A 22234-nucleotide genomic window follows, 5' to 3' on the forward strand; every position below is an offset into this window, starting at 1 on the left:
CACCCAATGTTTCCGACTGATACTGGTGGTAACGGACCCTGACTGCGCCCTGGGATCTGCTAACAGGCCCAGGGCCAATGCTCTGGATAGAAGGTATTTGGTCAAACGGTACAATGCTATAATTCCACTTGGCAATGACAGACCCTGTAAATCCGTAGTGGATAATAGAGCAAGGGGGATTTAAACTACCCATGAATCTTTAGTGTATAACAGGGCAAGGAAGTTTAAAAGCCCAGTAGATTTCCTACACTGCTGGGTGCATTACTGTGGTACCTTCTGTCATTCCTAAAGGCATCCCTGGCTTGCAGACTGTCTTTAAAAAGTAAAATGTGTGCAAATTCAACTTAGTGATTTGAGGTTCTTCCCAAGTGATAAACTATCTTATTATTATATTTGTCACCCCCATGGTCTCCCTTAGATTCCCCAGGGGTGGGGTGTCATGTAACTATAAGCAGGAACATTATAACATATGTTTTATATGCCCTAGTGAGCTACACCAGTGGTTTGGTTTAGCCAGGTCTTGCTTCTCTGGAGGAAAACGATCCATCTTGGAATGTTAAAGTGCAGTTCTTTATGGGGCAATAAGATGCCACACTTTGAAGGAAGTTGGCGTGCTTCTTGGTAGCACCCTGCAGCTCATTGGACAAGGATGCCCATTGGCTGTCCCCCAAGATGATTGAATAAAAGTGGTTGATCTGCTTTGGAATTCAGACCCTGGTGTGCACTGGAACAACAGCCCCAAGAACTTTGCCCTGCTTTTAAAAGAACTCAGGAGTGGGTTTCCTAAAAGCAACAAGTTAAAAGAGCTTCCCTGTATCAGCTTCCACAAAAGTCCCCAGCATGGAGTGCCTCCAGTGGACTTGCAAGGATTTGGCCAGGTACATTGTGGGAATCGTTGTCCTAACGTCCCAAGCAGCAACTTAGAGTTTCTGGAACTTTGGCTTGTGGACCACTTTCCTGCATCAAGAAACACTTCTGGAAGTAAGTGTAAAAGGGTTACATGGCGGATGGCTGGAACTCTTAACTGTGGCCCAGTCCAGTGCCACCTTCCCTTTGAGCCCTAGTTTTATTTTAATCATAAAACAATTATATCTCTGGTTCCCTATATTGTATTTTTGCCATTTTCTGTGTCATTTTAAAGATACAAATATTTTTTATTTTTATAAATTGGTGTGGGACTTTTTGTGTGCTGTGTCTTACTTATTTACTGCATTGGTGTATTTAAATGCTTTTCATACTTATCTCCTAAATTGAGTCTGCCTGCTCATTGCCAAGCTGCCAAGTATTGAGCCAGGGGCTAACGTTTTAAGACCGTGACTGATCCTAACACTGTCTGGGGGCGTTATTGCTAGTAGTAGATGCCTATTTACCTCTACTAATAACCAGCCTCCAACAATATTTATCTGTAAAAATCAGTAAAAACAGAAAGCAGTGAGCCTTCATCATAAATGATTTTGCTCTAGTGTAATATTATTCCATGTTTGTTTAATATCATGTGGAAATAAATCCTGTGCAAGTGGTGGGGAATGGACCTTTCAAGTTGTGGTTAGCCTGGAAAGGTTCTTCACAAAAAAGTCTGTGTGCATGTCTGTCCGTGTGTCTGTTTGTCATCTTTGGCCCTTTTACTGCCCTAGGAGGAGATTATCTCCTGACACAGGCAGGACTAAATCTGTTTCTTGGGTGAAAGGGAAATGAAAGACCCTCCGTTTTTGTGCTGGGGTAAAGGAAAGGGTTTCCATGTGGGAAAAACTATGGGGCATATTTAAGAGCCCCTAGCGCCACCGGACTGTCACTTCTCATGATGCTCCGGAGGCGCAATACCCTGCGCCGTATTTACAGGGAGGCGTTAAGCTACTTTTTGTGGCTTAATGCCACCTTGTAAATACGCCCCCTTCACATGTAGCACTTTGCGTGGAAGGGCTTGCAATGGGTGATGCTGTGGGCGTGCCACATCAACACCCATTGCATTTTGATGCTGCTTCAGATTTACGGGTTTTCATGAACCTGAGGCAGCGCCAAAATCTACCCCGCCCCCAGGGGTGGCGTTAGCATGGCACAATGAGGAGAAACGCTTTCATTTCTCCTCATTTTTTTGCCCTTTTTTATGTGTACTGCATATTGCAGCACACATAGAAGGAGCAAATCGCAATCTAAGAATGTTTTTGTGCACAAAGGTGCGACCCTTGACCCGAGGGTAGGCCGCTCCCCCTGCCGCTGCAGCTCCACCAGCCCAGGCTCCTGACACCTCCCAACAAGACCTGATAAAAACAGTAAGTACTCCACCCGCCCAGCCCCTCACCCAGCCCGCGCTACTCACCTCTCTTCTCCTGTACCTCTGTCTTCTGCCTTCCGCTCTCTCCTCCAACCTCTCTCCGCACCTCTGCTGTCCCTCTTCCCTTTGCTCTAAGCTCCTCTTCTGCAGCCCTCTTGCTGCGTGTTCTGCTCTTCCTCGGCCCGCTCCTCTTCCTCACAGCGTTCTCTTCCTGCTTCTTTCTTCATCTTTGGTCTTCTTCTGTGTTCTTCTCTGTGTTCTTCACCTGTGTTCTTCTTTGTCCTCTGCACCCCGACCTGCGTGTTCTCTCTTCTTCTTTGTCCTTCTTCTGTGTTCTTCATCTGTGTTCTTCTTTCTTCCCTGCACCTCGTCCTGCGTGTTCTCTCTTCTTTCTTTATCTGTGTTCTTCATCTGTGTCTCTTCTTTGTCCTCTGCACCCCGACCTGCATGTTCTTTCTTCTTTCTTCATCTGTGTTCTTCATCTGTGTTCTTCTTTCTTCCCTGCACCCCGTCCTGTGTGTTCTCTCTTCTTTCTTCATCTGTGTTCTTCATCTGTGTTCTTCTTTCTTCCCTGCACCCCGTCCTGCGTGTTCTCTCTTCTTTCTACATCTGTGTTCTTCATCTGTGTCTCTTCTCTGTCCCCCGCACCCCGACCTGCGTGTTCTTTCTTTCCCCTCTGCTTCTCAGGTCTCTCCTCTGCTGCCTGACTCCTCTTCCTTGACTCTTCTCTCCTCTTCTTCTTTACCCTTCTTCTTGGATCTTCTCTCTTCTGTTCTTGACTCTTCTCTCTTCTGTTCTTCTGTTCTTGACTCTTCTCTCTTCTGTTCTTCTGTTCTTCTGTTCTTGACTCTTCTCTCTGTTCTTCCTTACTCCCCTCCACCTCTGTAACCCCCCCTCCCCTATCTTTCTTCCTTACTCCCCTCCACCTTTAACCCCCCCTCCCTTATCTTTTCTCCCCTCTACCTGACCCCCCCCACCCTCCACTTTCCCGCCGCCACCTCCTGCTCGGCCTGCCCCCCCTGCTCCCATTCGTCGCCCCCCTCCCGCCCCCCGCCCCCAGCTGACCCCTCCTCCCTCCTATGGCGGCCGCTGCGCGGCAGAGTCAGCGACCCTTGATCCGAGGGTAGGTCGCTCCCCCTGCCACTGCAGCTCCACCAGCCCAGGCTCCGGACACCTCCCAGAAAGACCTGCTAAAAACAGTAAGTACTCCCCCCGCCCAGCCCCTCGCCCTGCCCCGCGCTACTCACCTCTCTTCTCCTGTACCTCTGTCTTCTGCCTTCCGCTCTCTCCTCCAACCTCTCTCCGCACCTCTGCTGTCCCTCTTCCCTTCGCTCTCTGCTCCTCTTCTGCAGCCCTCTTGCTGCGTGTTCTGCTCTTCCTCGGCCCCGCTCCTCTTCCTCACCGCGTTCTCTTCCTGCTTCTTTCTTCACCTTTGGTCTTCTTCTGTGCTCTTCTCTGTGTTCTTCACCTGTGTTCTTCTTTGTCCTCTGCACCCCGACCTGCGTGTTCTTTCTTCTTTCTTCATCTGTGTTCTTCATCTGTGTTCTTCTTTCTTCCCTGCCCCCGTCCTGCATGTTCTCTCTTCTTTCTTTATCTGTGTTCTTCATCTGTGTCTCTTCTTTGTCCTCTGCACCCGACCTGCGTGTTCTTTCTTCTTTCTTCATCTGTGTTCTTCATCTGTGTTCTTCTTTCTTCCCTGCACCCCGTCCTGCGTGTTCTTTCTTCTTTCTTCATCTGTGTTCTTCTTTCTTCCCTGCACCCCGTCCTGCGTGTTCTCTCTTCTTTCTTCATCTGTGTTCTTCTTTCTTCCCTGCACCTCGTCCTGCGTGTTCTCTCTTCTTTCTTCATCTGTGTTCTTCATCTGTGTCTCTTCTCTGTCCTCTGCACCCCGACCTGCGTGTTCTTTCTTTCCCCTCTGCTTCTCAGGTCTCTCCTCTGCTGCCTGACTCCTCTTCCTTGACTCTTCTCTCCTCTTCTTCTTTACCCTTCTTCTTGGCTCTTCTCTCTTCTGTTCTTGACTCTCGTCTCTTCTGTTCTTCTGTTCTTGACTCTTCTTTCTTCTGTTCTTGACTCTTCTCTCTTCTGTTCTTCTGTTCTTAACTCTTCTCTCTTCTGTTCTTCTGTTCTTGACTCTTCTCTCTGTTCTTCCTTACTCCCCTCCACCTCTGTAACCCCCTCCCCTATCTTTCTTCCTTACTCCCCTCCACCTTTAACCCCCCCTCCCCTATCTTTTCTCCCCTCCCCTCTACCTGACCCCCCCACCCTCCGCTTTCCCGCCGCCACCTCCTGCTCGGCCCCGCCACCCCTGCTTCCATTCGTCGCCCCCCCCGCCCCCAGCTGACCCCTCCATCCCCCTCCTCCCTCTTATGGCGGCCGCTGCGCGGCCGCGCCGCTGGCACGCCAAAGGCACACCAAAGGCAAGCCCGTCTGTTCCCGTCCGCGCCTGGACCGCGCCCAGCGGCAAGATCCCTGGCCCCCAGCCCTCCCAAACCCCGCAGCACCGCTACCACCCCAACACCCTCCATGCCCTCAACCCGGGGCGCTCCAGCACCTGCTTCCAAGCCAACCCGAAACGGACCCTTCGCTTGCCACACCTGCAAACTCACCTTTCACAGCGAAACCACCCCGGACGACAGCCCACGCTCCAACAGCCACCTCAAATGCATCCTGATCAACGCACACTCCATCCACAAGCACGCCATTGAACTTTGGGACCTCCTGGACTCCACCACACCGGACGTCGCCTTCATCACTGAGACCTGGATGAACGCCTCTTCGGCCCCCGACATCGCCATAGCCATCCCCAACGGCTACAAGATCTCCAGGAGAGACCGCATCAACCAAGTCGGTGGAGGAATCGCCATCGTCTTCAAGGACTCCATCAAAGTCACCACCTACACCGAAGACACCCCCCTCGCCGCCGAACACCTGCACTTCCAGATCCACACCGACCCCAGGACCACCCTCAGAGGAACTCTCATCTACAGACCCTCTGGACCACGCACCCTCTTCAGCGACTCTATCACTGACTTCATCTCCCCGCACGCCCTTGCCACGCCGGACTACATCCTCCTCGGTGACCTCAACTTCCACCTGGAACAGAACAACGACACCAACACCACCGCCCTGCTCGCCAACCTCGCCAACCTCGGTCTCAAGCAACTGGTGAACACCCCCACCCACATCGCCGGACACACGCACAACCCCATCTTCCCAGCCAGCAACCACGCATCCTTCAGCCACTCCTCCGTAATACACTGGACCGACCACAGATGTGTCCACTTCACCTTCCGACGCAAGACTCGCCACCTCTGCACATAATCCATCCCATGCCGACATTGGAACAAAATCCCTGCGGAACAGCTTCTCTCCACTCTCAGCGACAACCAACCCACCTTCTCCACTGACCCCAACGACGCAGCCCTCAGCCTCACGCATTGGATCACCAACTGCGCAGACAACCTCGCTCCCATCAGACGCCTCCCAAGACAGACCAACACCAAAAAACCTCTCTAGTTCACAGACACCCTCAAGGAATCTAAAAAACCTGCCGCACCCTCTAGAAAGCCTGGCGCAAGGACCACACCGCAGATAACATGGCCGCCGTCAAGAACTCTACCCGCGAACACCACCAACTGATCCGCGCCACCAAAAGGAATTCCTTCACAGACAGACTGGACAAGAACACTCACAACAGCAAAGAACTCTTCAACATTGTCAAAGAGCTCTCCAACCCTAACGCCAACGCCATCACGCCCTCACAAGACCTCTGCATCTCCCTCACCACCTTCTTCCATCGTAAGATCACCGACCTACACGACAGCTTCGGACACCAGACCCAGCCAACCACCACAGAAACTACAACCCCAGCCATCACCCTCAACGCCTGGACTCACATCAACACGGAAGAGACCAAAGCCACCATGAACTCCATCCACTCCGGTGCCCCCTCGGACCCCTGCCCTCATTCATCTTCAACAAAGACGACGACATCATCGCCCCGCATCTCCAGACCATCATCAACAGCTCGTTTGCTTCTGCCACCTTCCCCGAGAGCTGGAAACACGCAGAAGTCAACGCCCTACTGAAGAAACCTACGGCGGACCCCAGCGACCTGAAGAACTTCCGCCCCATCTCGCTCCTCCCCTTCCCTGCCAAAGTCATAGAGAAGACCGTCAACAAGCAACTTACCATCTTACTTGAAGACAACAAGCTACTAGACCCCTCTCAGTCCGGATTCCGAGCCAATCACAGCACAGAAACCGCCCTCATCTCAGTCACAGACGACATCAGAACTCTGATGGACAACGGAGAAACAGTCGCCCTCATCCTCCTCGACCTCTCGGCTGCCTTCGACACCGTCTGCCACCGAACCCTAATATCCCGCCTCCGCTCCACCGGGATCCAAGGACAGGCCCTGGACTGGATCACCTCCTTCCTCTCCAACCGCTCCCAAAGAGTCTAACCCCCACCTTTCCGCTCAGACCCCACCGAGATCATCTGCGGCGTCCCACAAGGCTCCTCGCTCAGCCCGACTCTCTTCAATATCTACATGAGCCCCCTCGCCGACATCGTACGCAAACACAACATCAACATCACCTCCTACGCCGGCGACACTCAGCTGATACTTTCCCTCACCAAGGACCCCACCAGCGCCAAGACCAACCTGCAAGATGGAATGAAAGACGTCGCAGAATGGATGAAACTCAGCCGTCTGAAACTGAACTCAGACAAAACGGAAGTCCTCATCCTCGGAAACACCCCGTCCGCCTGGGACGACTCCTGGTGGCCCACGGCCCTTGGCACCGCACCAACCTGGGATTCATCCTGGACCCACTTCTCACCATGACCAAACAAGTCAACGCCGTATCATCCTCCTGCTTCCTCACCCTCCGCATGCTCCGAAAGATCTTCAGTTGGATCCCCACCGACACCAGAAAGACCGTGACCCACGCCCTCGTCACGAGCCGCCTGGACTACGGCAACACCCTATACGCAGGAACCACTGCTAAACTCCAGAAACGTCTGCAGCGAATTCAAAACGCCTCCGCCCGCCTCGTCCTCGACATACCCCGCAACAGCCACATCTCCGCCCACCTGAGACACGTGCACTGGCTTCCCGTCAACAAAAGGATCACCTTCCGACTCCTCACCCACGCACACAAAGCCCTCCACAACAAGGGACCCGAATACCTCAACCGTCGCCTCAGTTTCTACACTCCCACCCGTCAACTTCGCTCCTCCAACCTCGCTCTCATCGCCGTCCCTCGCATCCGCCGCACCACGGCAGGTGGGAAATCCTTCTCCTACCTGGCAGCCAAGACATGGAATTCTCTCCCCACCAACCTCAGGACCACCTCGCATTCTGGAGGCAACTCAAGACCTGGCTCTTCGAGCAGCAGTAACCCCATCCCCCTAGCGTCTTGAGACCCTCACGGGTGAGTAGCGCGCTTTATAAATGTTTATGATTTGATTTGATTTGATTTGATCCTTACTGCACAAAAACAATCTCCCCCTTAACGCAGCCATCCTTGTACTATGGTGCAAAGGTTGTTGCATTGGCGCATGGCATAAAATTTAGCATGTGCACAGGGGAAACCGAGGGGTGTGCCGTATTCTAGTAAATACGGCGCATCCCTGCATTTTTAAAATGACGGTGCGTGATGCTGCCAACTATTGTGTAGCGCCGTGCACCATCATTTTCTCTTTAATCTGGCCCTATGTACTCTATTAAGAAAATAAAAATTACCATTGCAACAACAAACTGATGCAATGTGGTACCGTCTTCAGTTCCACACAGGGGAAATGCCAACACCAAAAAAAAAAAAACATTGGCAAATCTAATAGCTCTGGTCTTTCTTGGCTAGGTAGATTGCTATTGGCCTTGTCCATGGTTCTGGTCGTGCAGGTATATTGTAACATTGTTTAAATGTTTCAAGATAGTCAACGCATTTAGAAGCAATGCATCAGCCGTCTTGGAATGGTAAAGAACGATTAGGTAATACCCCCCATCAAGCACAGTTTTTTCTCAAAACTTTACTGCAAATATTACATTGATATTATCAATGATGTTATCAAAGATGCCATGAGTGTCGTAATTTGTGGAGTAATTAGCAGTGCATGGCCAGGGCGCAAGTTATAGTTACCTTAGGGCAAGATTTATAGTTATTTGAGATAACTCTAACTTTAACAGCTGAATTTCTATGGTTTTGTATGTTTAACTATGCCGCCCCTGTAACCTTTGTTTTTTTCAGTGAATTTCTATGTTCTTTTTGAGAAAAGTAATTTTCATTACTATACGTTAATTCAACCACTGATGCGCACGTCCTTCGGCCATGCGCAGAGTCAGTTGGCAGCAGGGCCTGGCCTGCAGCCAGCCCTGTGGCAAACCCCCTAACCACCCAACCTTGAGAGAGCGAGAGAGAGATAGATAGAGAGAGAGAGAGCGAGACAAGATTTAGGCTTTCACAAATTTTATACTTAAAATGAGATATTTCCAGACAAATTGAAAAGAAAAATGTTTTTGTCAGTTAAAAAGAGTGAGATCACCTTTCAGTATGTAACTTAAATATTTGTAGTTGAAAAAACTACAGCAAGAAATGACCAGAGACTGAAACCCTTAACCTTCAATGTGCAGATCTGAGACCTTAACCACTAGACCGGAGATGACTCCTTACTGTGCAGTGTCCAAACTTAGCTTTGGCATACAACCTACAGATTTTGAGGGGGAAGAGACTTCAACGTTACATCACTAGGAATATTTAACAGTCAAAACACTGGAAATTAAACAGACACACTGCCATGAGATACAATGATTTGAACCTTCAGCCTACTGAGTGGGAGTCCAAGAGCTTTACCATTAGGCCATTAGTCTGCTGTCCATCAAAACGTTACTATAACATTTGAACCAAACATCTTGCTAGTTTGACACTTTGAAATCATTGCATTGAGCGACCATTGCAATACCAATCGCTCTCTCTTCCATTCCATTATGGGATGGAAGACAAAGAGTCACAGAACTGCTGGGGGAGCCTAAAGTGCCCCTCCGGTCTGGCTACCCGTGTCCTGCAGGATCCAGCATTGCTCCCACGTGCAGGGAGCTGCTTTAAATAGCAGCTCCCTGCTTGCAGGAGTTATGTTCTCATCTGTTTCCCTGCACACATATTTGCGTGCAGGGAAACAGGTTAAAACGTCACTTTCTGCAAGTAAGAGCTGTTTGACAGCTCTCACTTGCAGAAAGTTATGTGTTTGCACTGACTTGGTAGGAGCTTGGTCCCTGCTTGACAGATTACCTCAAAACTTCTCATGCGTTACAAGAATCAGTGGCACACTTTTTTGGAAGATTTCATGAAGATTCATCAAATTGTGTCAATCATATAGGCTTCAAAAAATTATTTTTCTATGGTAACCTGGTCCAAACTCTTCTCTTTCAAGTTACAAGGAATGATATTCATTTTTTTTTTACTTGAACAATTGGAGAGAGGGTATTGCCTGGATGTCTAATGGAAAAACGTTGCAGTGAAGGTGGAATGATCGGGACTTGCAGGCAGAGAAGGGTGGCTTCTGTGCTGCTAAGGATTGATGTTAGTCAATTTAGGTTCTGGGTTGGAGTATATTGAGATATCATGCCAGACATGTAGTTGGGAGTTCTGCTGTTCACTGCTTTACAGACAGGCATCAGTAGCATACAAATAGCTGTGTTTTTAACTGAAAGTCAGCCAGATCAGCAAAGACCGGTAGAGTTGGGAATGTATTTAGGGAGACTGAATCAGAATTTTATAGTTAGGACAGTGACTTAAGGCTGAGGTCTAAGATACACTTTTGCCCTTACTGGTTGCAATGATCAGGCGAAAGTGACATCAGTGGACCCCACCTTGTTAACAAGGAGATTGAGATTCCAGCTTTCCTACAGTTCTGCGGTATTTTTTTAGAAACGTCCTGCACATACACACACTTCAACTCTATGAAAATATCTGTCCTGGGTGGAAATGAACCCAAACAAAATGCAGAGAGAGTCCTCACGTTGCTATTTTCCAAACGAGGCAAATTTTCCCTTTATGATTTCCTGGAAGCATTAGTCATCAGCGGCAGCAAACACATGTATGTGCCAATGAGCTATGTCTTGTGCCCAGTTGTCATACTGCCTTCGAGTGGAAGAATGTTTGTCTCAGAGAAATGCATCTCCTCCAGCACAGTCCAGGGAGGAACAGCAATTATTATCAATCCTGCACGAGGGAAAACGATAGCTGGATAGCCTTGATAGCTAATGCACGTTGCCTTCGATTTTGCCAAGTAAAGTTCCGTTCCAATAGAGAATTGCCATCCAAGGTTTAGTGGCATGGTCACGTGCACTATATATATGCCAGAATGCACGCAACCATTTGTCCCACAGAATATGCCAGCATCCTTACACCTGATGCATATCACACGTTATGCCACACTGGGGCTTGCAGTGGTCAGTCAGCTCCCCCACACACTCATCCTCCAACTCCCTCCCACAGCAGCTCCGTCCTGTTTAATTATTGTGAGGTACCATCAATGCTGGGGCTAGAAGCTCCTCTCATTCCCCTCTTACTTGTTTATCTGAATGGGTCCTTCCTCACTGGCAGTGTAAATGCCCGTAAAACAGTGGCTAATTTGTAAATAAAAAAGTGCCGGTGCCCAAAGCTCTCCTTTGAAACTCGCGGCTGCTGCAATTGAATGTGCGAGCACAGATTACAGGGTCACCCCAAAGCCATCTCTGGCCTCTTAAATCCATTTACAGCCATTCCCTGCCCCCTTAGTTCACTCTTGCAGATTTCTGCTTTCTCCCTTTGTCGTTTTTCTCTTCCTCCGTCTTTCCCATATGTGTATTTTGCTCGCAGTAACTGCATGATGACAAAATATTAGTGGCGGTGCACCGCCCCGGAAACCACCGCCTTAAATTAAACACTGATGTAGGAGTCGAAGCATCTCTGAATCAAGTTTATTCTCACATTTGAAAATTAAGGGAGTGGTGAGACAGAACTTGGAGAGGTGCCGTACTCCAGCGTCTGACGAGTGGAAATAAAATACCCTTTAGATTTTGAGTCCTCTGCCTTGCTTGTCGTCTATATCGCAATGTTTAGTTCAGTGTCCAATGTTGAGCGCTGCATCACTGCACCCGAGTGGCAACCTCTAATTGCACTACATGCTTCGTGCAGCCAATAGAAGCCTGGCAGGGATGCAGCGTGGCGGGAGAAGAATGAATATGTGTTCAATCAGCACCAATAATCTTTCCTGACAGGACTTTGTAGTGGGAAGCGGTGCAAGGATTGTTGGACCAGTCGGCAAAAAATGCAATATTACTGAAAAGAGACATGTTATCGTAAGGCGGCTGCATTGCCTCACTTCATGCGTGTGCCTGGCATGGACAGCGGGATTGCACCATGCAACCGTGCGCATCACCTGCATACCCGGACACCGGGAAGATACATTTCAAACCTACGCCCCTCCTTGCGCCACGGCGGACCGCCCTCCGGCACCCCTGTCAGTGCCTCCAGCATTCAGCTAGCACACCCAAGTCGGTCTAAACTCTAAATAGTTGACTTATCGCTGTCAGTGTTCGCGTGTTTGAGTCTTGCTATTCCCTCATTGATCCACCCACACAGTCAAACCAGCCATAGGTCAAGACACCAAAAACAGCCCGGCCAGGCCGTCTCCTCAGCGCTGAGTGACGGCGCGCGCTGCCACCTGTTTTCTTATCTCTCGAATGCACGAATGTATGCTGTTTTGTTCTGCGCTTTGATTAACGAGCTCAGCATGGCGCACCGCGACCCTCTTTGCCACTGTTGCCTAGGTGTTTCTGATGCCGGTGGGGGGCATTCGCAAAGGAAAACGTTTTCAAAGGTTTTCCTTCTGATCGCTGTACATATTATACAGTAAACAAAGTCTCTGTAGAATATGACACCGTGTGAAATGCGTTTCTGTGTGTTCCTGGTTTAACATTCCTGCTCGTTGCAAAGATTCTAATTTGAAATTATTAGAATTTGGCAATTTAGGTGTGATATTAAAACTAATAAAGGAAACAGGGTTTGTTTCCAGAACGGATGCCCGGTGGGGTGGGCCCGTGCCAGGAGGACATCTGCCTGGCAGTAGTAGACAATGGCGTGTGAACGGCCAATGGACCTCGGTTGTAGCTGTCTTATACTTCCCAAACCAGTGGCACCGGTGTCCTCTTTCCCTCCTTGCATCGAGGCCCAGGGCACTCTTGCTCTACACTGTGGTCTTGAAGCCAGGCAGCAGGTAGGACTAAGGACTGTTTTCCTCCTCCTTGTCCATAGGTACCGCTAAGGAGGGCAGTGTCCTTGCTCTATGTGGTTTTGCGTGCGCTCAGCCTCCTAGTCCTGTCAACATGCGCACCGTTGCTCCCTCGGTCATCAGCCCCATCTCTCTGCAGCTGTTATGGTTGAGCATTTGCATGAAGGTTCCTTCCCTTGCTCTATGTGCGGCTGAACTGCCCACTGCTGACACTCACGGGCACTGGCTGTGGCTACTCAGTCACCAGATCATCTCCTGGTTGTGGAAAACAGACTATCTGCTCAAGCATCCTTGCGACGAATGCTGAACGCTGTTCACTATTACATACCTTGATCCTTCTATACTACGCTGACAGTCTACTCTTCCTCTTTTCTGCCCGGTGCAAAGATTTGAGCCCATCTCACGTGTCAAATATCCATTATTCCCAGTACCACTCTTATGTCTCTCTTTCAACCCTCCCCACTCATCTCTATAACACACCTATCAACATTACCGCTCTGGTTTCCTGGATGCTTTGCCTTTCGTGCCCCCATCCTCTCCTTCGCACTATCCACCCTGTCTTTTCCTTTCTCCTACTTGTTACCTCTCCTCTTTCCTCTCAAGTTACTGCCTTTTGAAGCTACCCATTCTCTCCAACACCCTATCACCCCTTTATCCTCCCTGGATACCTCAACAGATCGTAATGAGCGTGAGTGACAATGGTACTCTTCGGCACTTCCCTATGGAACTCTACCTGGTAGGCAGCAGAGATCGCACCAATACCCTGCCTGGTCAGACAAGCCAAGAACCTGGGTAGAGCTTTGTTCAGCCATCTCTTGATGACCAGCCAAATCCAAGTGGTTGCCTCTTCTCCTTTGTATACCCTAAAGATATGCCAAAAACTCTTCAAATGGCTCCCAATGAACACACACAGAATCTTCACCCAGACCCTTATCACCAGCAAACTGGACTACATCAACTCACTCTATGTCCGCATCACCTCCCAACTGGCCCAAAAACTTCAGGTCATGTAAAATGTAGCAGCCAGACTCACACTCAGGCTCCCACCCAACACATACTTCTCCCCACACTCCAAAAAGCTCCATTGGCTCTTTGGCCACAAATGCACTCTATTCAAACACCTCACTCAAAAAGCCATCCACAATCTAGGTCCTTCTAACCTCAACAGCTGCATCAGTATCTACACCCGACTAGAAACTTCCACTCATCCAGCCTCCTGCTCGCACACATCCCCTGCATCCGCGGAGCTGGCAGCCGTGCTTTCTTATACCCCACATCGAAGGCCTGGAGTGACCCCCACCGTGCACATCAGAGCCAACTCCTTAGTCCTTGAGTTCCTCAAGAAACTGAAGGCATGGCTCATTACCTGACATCTCTGTCTTCAAAATACATTAAGATGCGTGGAAGTGGTTCTTCCTGTTGGTATAGCGGTGTTTTGGTGGTGTGCATAAGCTGCCTTAACCTAATATTGGTGCCTGGCCCTTCTTGGAACAAATGCCACGATCATGGAACTAACGGAAATGCCATGAGTCTGAAACAGAGAGGCAGGCTACACCACATTTATGAACTGAGTGGCATTCCATACCTCTGAAACTAGAAGGCACTGCATCATTCTGAAGCTGAGAGGAATACCAATATTCTGAAACTGAGAGGCATGGATACATTTGAAAACTCGGAGGCTAGCAATAAATTGCAGGAGATTTTGATGAAAAACAAACCTGATGACTATAAAGCAGGATTTGTGTATCAATCTGTTAAAAAGCAAAAAGCAATGGTGTTGCAACAGGGATGGGATTTGCACTGTGCAGATCATTGGTGCAAACTCGAATACACGCTGCATTTGAGTAGATGATTCTTTACTCATGGAGGTTTAACTTCAACAAATCAACAATACATTAATAATAGTGAAGCACATTAGGACCACAAAGATGACAGTGAGTGCTAGATTTACAAACCATGAAGTATTAATAGATTAGTGAAGTTTCAACTCAAATATTTCAAAATTAGTCATAAATCAGTGATCATCGTATAAATGTTTCGCTCAGTATAGTTCAATCAATTAAAAATAGTTAATACAAATATAGACTGTTTAAAATTGTCATAATCAAAAGCATCTAAAGGGCGGAATCTAATGAAGTTTCAGTCAAGTAAATGAGAATTAATTTGTTAAGAAGTCTAACTTTTTTAACAGGAGCAAAGTAATGTATCTGATCCCAAAAAAATGAAAGAGGCATCTGAATGTAACTAGCTCAGCAATGCACACTTAAATCACACATTTCTCGACAAGATGCAACACTCCCTACGGTTCTCAAGGAGAGAAGACCAATCGGGATCGAGAATTCCCTGATTATAGGTTTCACCCTTCTTCGCTGCCATCGCACAATGGAAGTTTTCTACTGGGCAACCTTCAAGAGAAATCTTGTAGCCAGACGATACATCGCGGTTCACATGTCTCAGGCACAAGTGTGGAAATTCACTGTTCACTCTCTATGGAACACATACTGATAAAAGATTCTTACAGAAACCAAAATATTTGTAACATTCTAATTAATGCAAACTACTGCAGCTTGGCTCCTGAACCAAGAGGAAGAACACAACAGCTTAAAGTACATTTTCATGTTAGCATGAGTCATTTAAATTGAGGCATACATTAACTACGGCTAACTTAACATGAACATTACACTTTCTATATTTATATATGTGATGCAAATTAATATATATGTTATAGAAATTTTAAAAAATGATGACGCATCACCAATTGTCACTTAAGAGGCACAACATTTACATACCAAGCACTAGGGAAAAGAGCAGACAAGGGAAAATGAAGTCAATATGATATGGTCTCACAATACCCCAGGGGTGGTCCTTGAATTCACACTAGTAAATCTTTAGCTCAGTCCTGGTAGTGTGGCAAAGAGCAGCCAGGATTTACTTAGAGGCACATTTGTTAAGCATTTCACAGCACACACATGGACATAAGTAATTGACACGACTCCAAAGAAATCTGACACCAATATATAAATTTAGACACCAAAATGAACAGTATAGATTTTGGAGAACCGGAGATATCAATTTCAGAAGCAATAAAAAATCACAGCAGAAATGGCATTTAAGCTTTGCGGTGAAGTCAATAAGAAATGTCATATATGGCAAAAATGCACTTAAAGCTCGAGTTGCATGGAACTCTTGGGTGGGTTAAGCTAGTGAAGTCCCTGGGACCAGATCACAACAGTCAGAGCAGTTTTACCTGGCCCGTGGAGTCCGGGTGCTGAGTTTTCCGTGCTGCTGAACAGGACTCACATTGAAGTCAATGGCAGGGGTCCCACTGGTGACAAACAACCACTTGGAGATCGAGCTGCGGGGAATCCTTGTAGGGTTAAGGGAGAGCAGGCCCTAGAACCAGGCCAGAACAGTCAGTTCACTCCAAGGTTACCACTGGCACGACGTCGCTGACAAGGAGATGCAGAATCTCAGCTGGGGCTAAGTTGCAGATGTCAGATGCAGGTTGCATGCTGTGCCCTGTACCTGCAGTGTCAAATAAAGGGGTTAGTTACCATGCTGGCAACCAGCAAGCCTTGGCAGCAATAAGGCTGCCAGAATTCTTTCAGACATAGTTACGGTCCAAGGGAGTGAGGTAGCGGCCTGAAACCTGGAGGCAAGCTGGACTACCACTTCCAAAAGACACTGGACCACCTGGTTTTCGACGTCCCCATGGTGTGCTCGATGGCCAGTGAAACTTCAGATTCGGCTGTCATTTTTACCTGCAGTTTGCAGGGGACTAGTGCCACTAGTCCAAGGGAGACTAATGGTGCTTTCGGGTTCCACAGATGTCCCTCTGGTCAGGAGTGATGAGTTTCAGCCAAGGACGAAGGTCAATCATGCAGTTCCCAGTCTGTTGCCTCAGGGACAGTGTTTCCCTCTTTTGTGTGGAGCAGTGGGCAGACTCTGGTTGTAGGTGATGCAGAGCTTCTTCTGGTCCGTCTTTAAAGTAGGTCGATCAAATCTGAGGTTCTGGTGTCAGTGGTGTCCCTTAAATCCTGAATTTAGAGAAGTTAAGCGTGTGGAGACTACTGGTCAATGGGCAGCAAGTTCCTAAAGCTAATCTGCCCATGAGGTGACCACATCTGATGGGACAGGTCACCTTTAACTACCCAGGACCCTCTATTCTGCCACTCTTAAGACGGCAGAAACTAAAATTTAGTGTACAGACCGGGCTGCCCACCCTAGAAGTGTGGTCAGACAACTGGGGGTGTGCACAGTCCTGCATACTTAATTTCCTACCTGTACATGATCAAATGTGTCTGGGGGCAGGAGGAGGGCTGCTTCCTCGCTGGAGGACAGAGATGATGGCTATCAGGTTAGGATCAGCAGTTGAAGCTCACCGCCCTGATGGGCCTATTCACTAGCCCGGCTGAGAGACGGGAAGTGTGACCTCTTGCTCGCCTAAGCCCTTTGTCTGACCTCTGGGAGTGCCCAGGCTGCATGGTAGGCCAGAACTCTGTCTTGGTGGCAGCAAGCATGGGAAAAAGCATGGGCTGCTCGTCAGAGCAGAAAGGAGGGTGGCAAACAGATGGACAAATGCAAGTGTGCCACCTGGGTGCATGCTAGCCATGTTGGGAGAGAGAAGGCAAGTTATTGACACCAAACTTAACAGATCTAGGCGTACCATAATGGACCTAGCAGCCCTGGTCAACCAGGGCTTAAGAACCATGTTATCCTATAGACTGGCCTGCACTTACAGTGTACCTTAATAAAAAAGGATGCTATAGAGAAATAGAAGCTTGTGCTTACATGTCAACACCTTAAATATAGTGCACCCTGCCTCCTGGGTTGCAGAGGCCTACCTTAGGGGTGTCTGACATGTATTTAAGGCAGTGCATGAGAGTGTGCCACTCTTGGAGAGGACACAATCAAATTCAAACAGTTTGCACTGCTCTGGCAGTCTGCAATGGCAGACCTGCCACCAGTTCTTTGTGAGGGTCACCCAGGGTGGCACAAACTTGTGCTGCAGCCCTCGGGACCCCTTTACCACCTATACCCTTGGTACTATTTACTAGGGCCTTATAAGGGACTAAAGTCCTGCCAATTAGGTAATCACCAAGTCGACATGACAATTTAGGGAGAGAGCACCAGCACTGGGGCCTGGATAGCAGGCTTCCAGTGCACTAACAGAGTCATACACATCAGCATTGGGTGCAAACACTGGGGGTGGCCATACACAAAGGAGCACTTTCCTACAACCATATTAAGATATGTTGCCATATTCTTTTCTTTTGAGTACATTATTGAACAGGCCTTGCATGACCAACTCATGCTACATACAAGCTCATCAAAGACTCAACGCAGGGCTTTGATGTTTGCTTACAGGTAACTGTGTGTAAGAAGAGAAGTTAATGTGCCACTTTGCAACATGGTTTAAAACTACTGGTGTCGATAGGGAAGATACAGCTGCATATAGTACATAAAAGGTGAGTGAATGGGTGTTTGCAACGTTTGAAGATGCAGCATGTTTTGAGTGGGGGGGGAAGGGCGCCTAGAAAGTCATGATAGGCAGAAAGACTGAGGAAAAAGTAGCAGGATGCTATTGATGTGGTTGCCAGAAACATATGGCTTGGTACCAGCTATGTCCAACATTTATGAAATATGGTAAAGCTGGTCATTGTGTCAAACAATTAAGCAGAAGTGAAAGGTCAAACTGTTTAAGAGAAGTGTGAATTAAGATGATGAGGGAGACACCTGTGAATGACTAAATAGTATGATATTACCCATCATGTGTAGTCGTGCTGGGGATTATCTCAAGTGTGAAGTGCAAATGGGAGGACTTAACTTGAACTTTTTTACTTTAGTCATCAACTTCTCACTTACAGTAACCCATCAGCATGTACAGGGAGATGAATAATAATGTGTTGCACAAGCATACACAAAAAAGCTTTGTAGAACTGAGAGATTCATCACTCTAATAAATTGTGAAACAACCCTGTCATGGTCACCCTTTTTGTAGCGAACCAAGATGAACAAATGTTGGAATTCTAAGAACCAAACAGAAAAGTTTAAAATTAATAATTACGTCTGAATGAGTAGTGATGGGGAAAAAGAGGTTGAAAATAGACAAGTGGTAGCCAACAAGCTTTGAGAGATATTGATTGGTGAAGTGACTTCCAAAGATGTAATGGTAAAAAAAATGAGAAGGATATTTATATAGTTGTGATACTTTTGACATCATCAGGTCCCAGAAGTAAGCAATGAAGTGTGCCTTTGTTGTTTGATGAAAAGTCCCAGGGGTTTAAAACTAAATGTGTGTATGGATTATCTCAAACAGGGCTCAGTCCTACTTCAGTTACATCTGTTAGAACATTGAGACTCCTAGGGAATTACACATCTGTAGTGGAGATCAGTTATTCTCAGAAAAGTTGCATCAATTGTTTTGTTTTTGTGAAGAAGAGAATTATTGAAAATGAGATAGAATTGGTAGGTGGTGTATTTCAATTGTAAGTAAGATTGACAAATAAGGCATAAGGTACTTGCAGGAAATATTGTTACTAGCTGAGCTGCAACTGTCACCCACCCCTGACAAGTGATCAGAGACAGGCAGCAGACACCAAATAGCTAAAGTAAAAAAATGCCAATGTTCTAAATGAGGTTTAAACAGAATTGTAATTTAAAATCCGACTTCACCATAAGTTAGGATTTTAAATTATGATTCCAGAGACACCATATGAAAAGTCTATCTCTTCATAATTAGAAGTTACACTTATAAAATGTAATAAGGAAATCCCAATGTTATCCTATGGGAGAGATAGGCTTTGCAGTAGTGAAAAACAAACATAAAAGTTTTCCACTACCAGGACATGTAAAACTTTAAAGTACTTGTCCTGCTTTTTAAATCCATTGCACCCTGCCCTCTGGGCTATCCAGGGCCTAGCTTAGTGGTGATGTATATTTATCAAAAAGTAAGTTTTGAGCCTGGGAAAGGGTTTATCTTGCCAGGTCGACATGGCAGTTTAATACTGCTCATACAAGCTCCTCACTGGCAAGCCTTAGACATGGTTAAGGGGCAGCTTACGTACTGCTGGCCCACTATTAGCTTTTAATTCACTGGCCTTGGCACATGTAGTGCACTTTACTAGGGACTTATAAGTAAATTAAATATGCCTATTGGGTATATGCCAATCAAACCATGTTAAGGAAAGTGAGCACAAGCACTTTATCACTGGTTAGCTGGGGTAAAGTGCACAGAGTTCTAAGGCCAACAAAACAAATTCAGCAAGAAGTGGAGGGTAAAAGGCAAAGGTTTAGGGATGACCCAGCAGAGAGGGCCATTTCCAACAATACCTATCACATAGTTGTTGATTTAATTTTCTAGGTAGTCCCAGTCTCATGATACAGTTTTAGGATTTTTAATCTGTACCGTGGTTTTCTACAGCTAGGCATTCCACAGTAGCTTTTGGGTGCTAGTCACTGTAAGGAAATGTTAACATTAAGTTTCTGTATGTCCTACTTTTAAATTCCATGCACATTGTCCTGTAGGTCACAAGGACTACATAAGGGTGACTTTTTATTATTTAAAAGGGAGGTTTTGACCTTTCAAAGAGATTTATTTTGACAAGTCGAATTTTAGTGTTTAAACTGCCACAGCTATGCTACTCTGGTAGGCCAGAAAGCATGTTTTACACTGTCACAGCAGTGGATGGCCTAATAGATGCTGTAGTCCACTAGTGGCATTTAACTTACAGGCCTAAGGTACATTTTGTACCTTGTACTAGGGACCTATATGTAACTTAAATATGCCAATTAGAAGTATACCAATTTTAATCATGCTTAAAGTTGGCGCACAAGCCCTTTACCACTGGTTAGCAGGGGTAAAATACACAGAGGTCTAACACCAGCAGAAATACAGGTTCCAGCAATAGGCAAAAATATTGGATGACCACACAGAAAGGGCTGATTTTTTACAGTACCTTGTGCCCAATTTCACCAATTCAACTGGAAACAAATACAACATCTATTTTAGGGAAGCCAGTGGTCTTTGTTCTATGATGATGGTGTGGAGTGCACCCCCAAAATTACTGGTATGCATATCCAAACACTTGAGGACTACAGACTTGTGTGCTAAGATTGACAACACCCATATCAACTATTTTAAAAAATAGTTCTTAAGACATTTTTGTATGCAGCTTACTTCTGACATTGATTTTGGATATCGGAGATCACATAGTTAGAACGCTCAACAAAAACAAAAGCCATTTCTTTGAACTGCTGCTATGGCTTTCTGTCGCTATTGGATCACTTCAACTGGGGGAACTGTGCTGCATATAATTGTATGATAATTACCAAAATGTTTGGGTTTTGCCAAGTCAAATGGGTCCTCAACACACACTAACTGTAACACTAAAACATCGTTTACAGTATCACATGCAACCTTTTTTACATCAGATAAACAACAAAAAGAATCAAGTCACAATTGAAGCAGAAACAGTTGCAAGAGAGAGAACCTCTCATTTGCAGACTGGTTAAGCAGAAAAGCAATAATGAGAATGGCCTGGTCGACAAGTCATAGAACAACTATCTAATAAGGAGATATCTGTCAGCCCTATTAACTGTGCAAGAGGGCAAGTGGATTGGCCATCTTGACTCAGGCAGCGGAGGACTAAACAAGGTAACAGAATGGCAAAACACAGTTAATGTGCACCTTTGATTATTGTTTCTGATTAGTTTCCACTATTTAGTTGACTATTTGTGACTGTACCTTCAAAATCAATAAAACTACCTTTACCTACAGAGATGGAGCTATTCTTTTGACATTGCATATTAAATTGATAATATGTACTACAATTTAGTCCACCATAATGTACATCTGACAAATACCTTTCCAGTTGTTCAATGTCATCAAATGTGCCTCTGATTACAAATGTTTGTTTCTCATGTTCAAAAGTAATTTTAATATCATTGTAGGGCTTTTCATCTGTCAGAATGTCTCTACTTGTAACTAAATACTATTCTTCTTTTCAACTCAATGTATGTGTCATATTTTAAATTGCCAATGTCATTGCATGTGCTTTTTAATTTATTACTGGATTGTTTATATTAGTGGATTAGTTTGCCTGCATTGTAGTCATGACCACATTTGACGCACAATGCTCCCTCTGTGCAGCACAACTGATTTTGTTTATTTCTGATTTTCTTGTACCCTAAGTGTCACATAATCTGCATTCTCCAACCAGTGTTTTTCTAGCTTTAAAGTAAGCAATTGTTCATGTACTTTGTTCTGGATTACTTGTTAGACCTATAGATGTTTGATGTTTGTGTTTTTTTATCATACGTACTGTAGAGACAATATATAGTCCTCTTGGTCTGTGTTCTTTGGCATACACTCTTTTTAGCCACAATATGCTCTTTTTTTCCACCAATCTTATAAATGGCATCTTGCAAAATGCACTTGCCGTCTCACACAGGTCATGGGCCCTTGCCATATTATTCCAAGTTAGCTGTGGTGAGTCATGTTCTAGTTTGACCTTACCACACCCTAACTTCATTTTTCTCAACTCACAACATTGTACGGTCTCTCTAAATATATACTTTGCCCACTCATTGACTCAATGGAGGTAAGAGCATTTTCCTATACCTCCTAGTCTCGCACACCCACACTTTTTTATGACTACCCAGAGTTATCTTACTCTTCTCCGT

The 22234-nt window shown here is 46.4% G+C and overlaps 1 protein-coding gene across 4 annotated transcripts in view; it reads left to right on the top strand.

Annotated features, from left to right (window-relative positions):
- The window catches only part of PKIB (cAMP-dependent protein kinase inhibitor beta), a 467775-nt gene that overhangs the window by 376600 nt on the left and 68941 nt on the right, over positions 1-22234 (top strand). The window lies entirely within an intron of this gene.

This window comes from Pleurodeles waltl, chromosome 5 (assembly GCF_031143425.1).
Source record: "Pleurodeles waltl isolate 20211129_DDA chromosome 5, aPleWal1.hap1.20221129, whole genome shotgun sequence".
NCBI lineage: Eukaryota > Metazoa > Chordata > Amphibia > Caudata > Salamandridae > Pleurodeles > Pleurodeles waltl.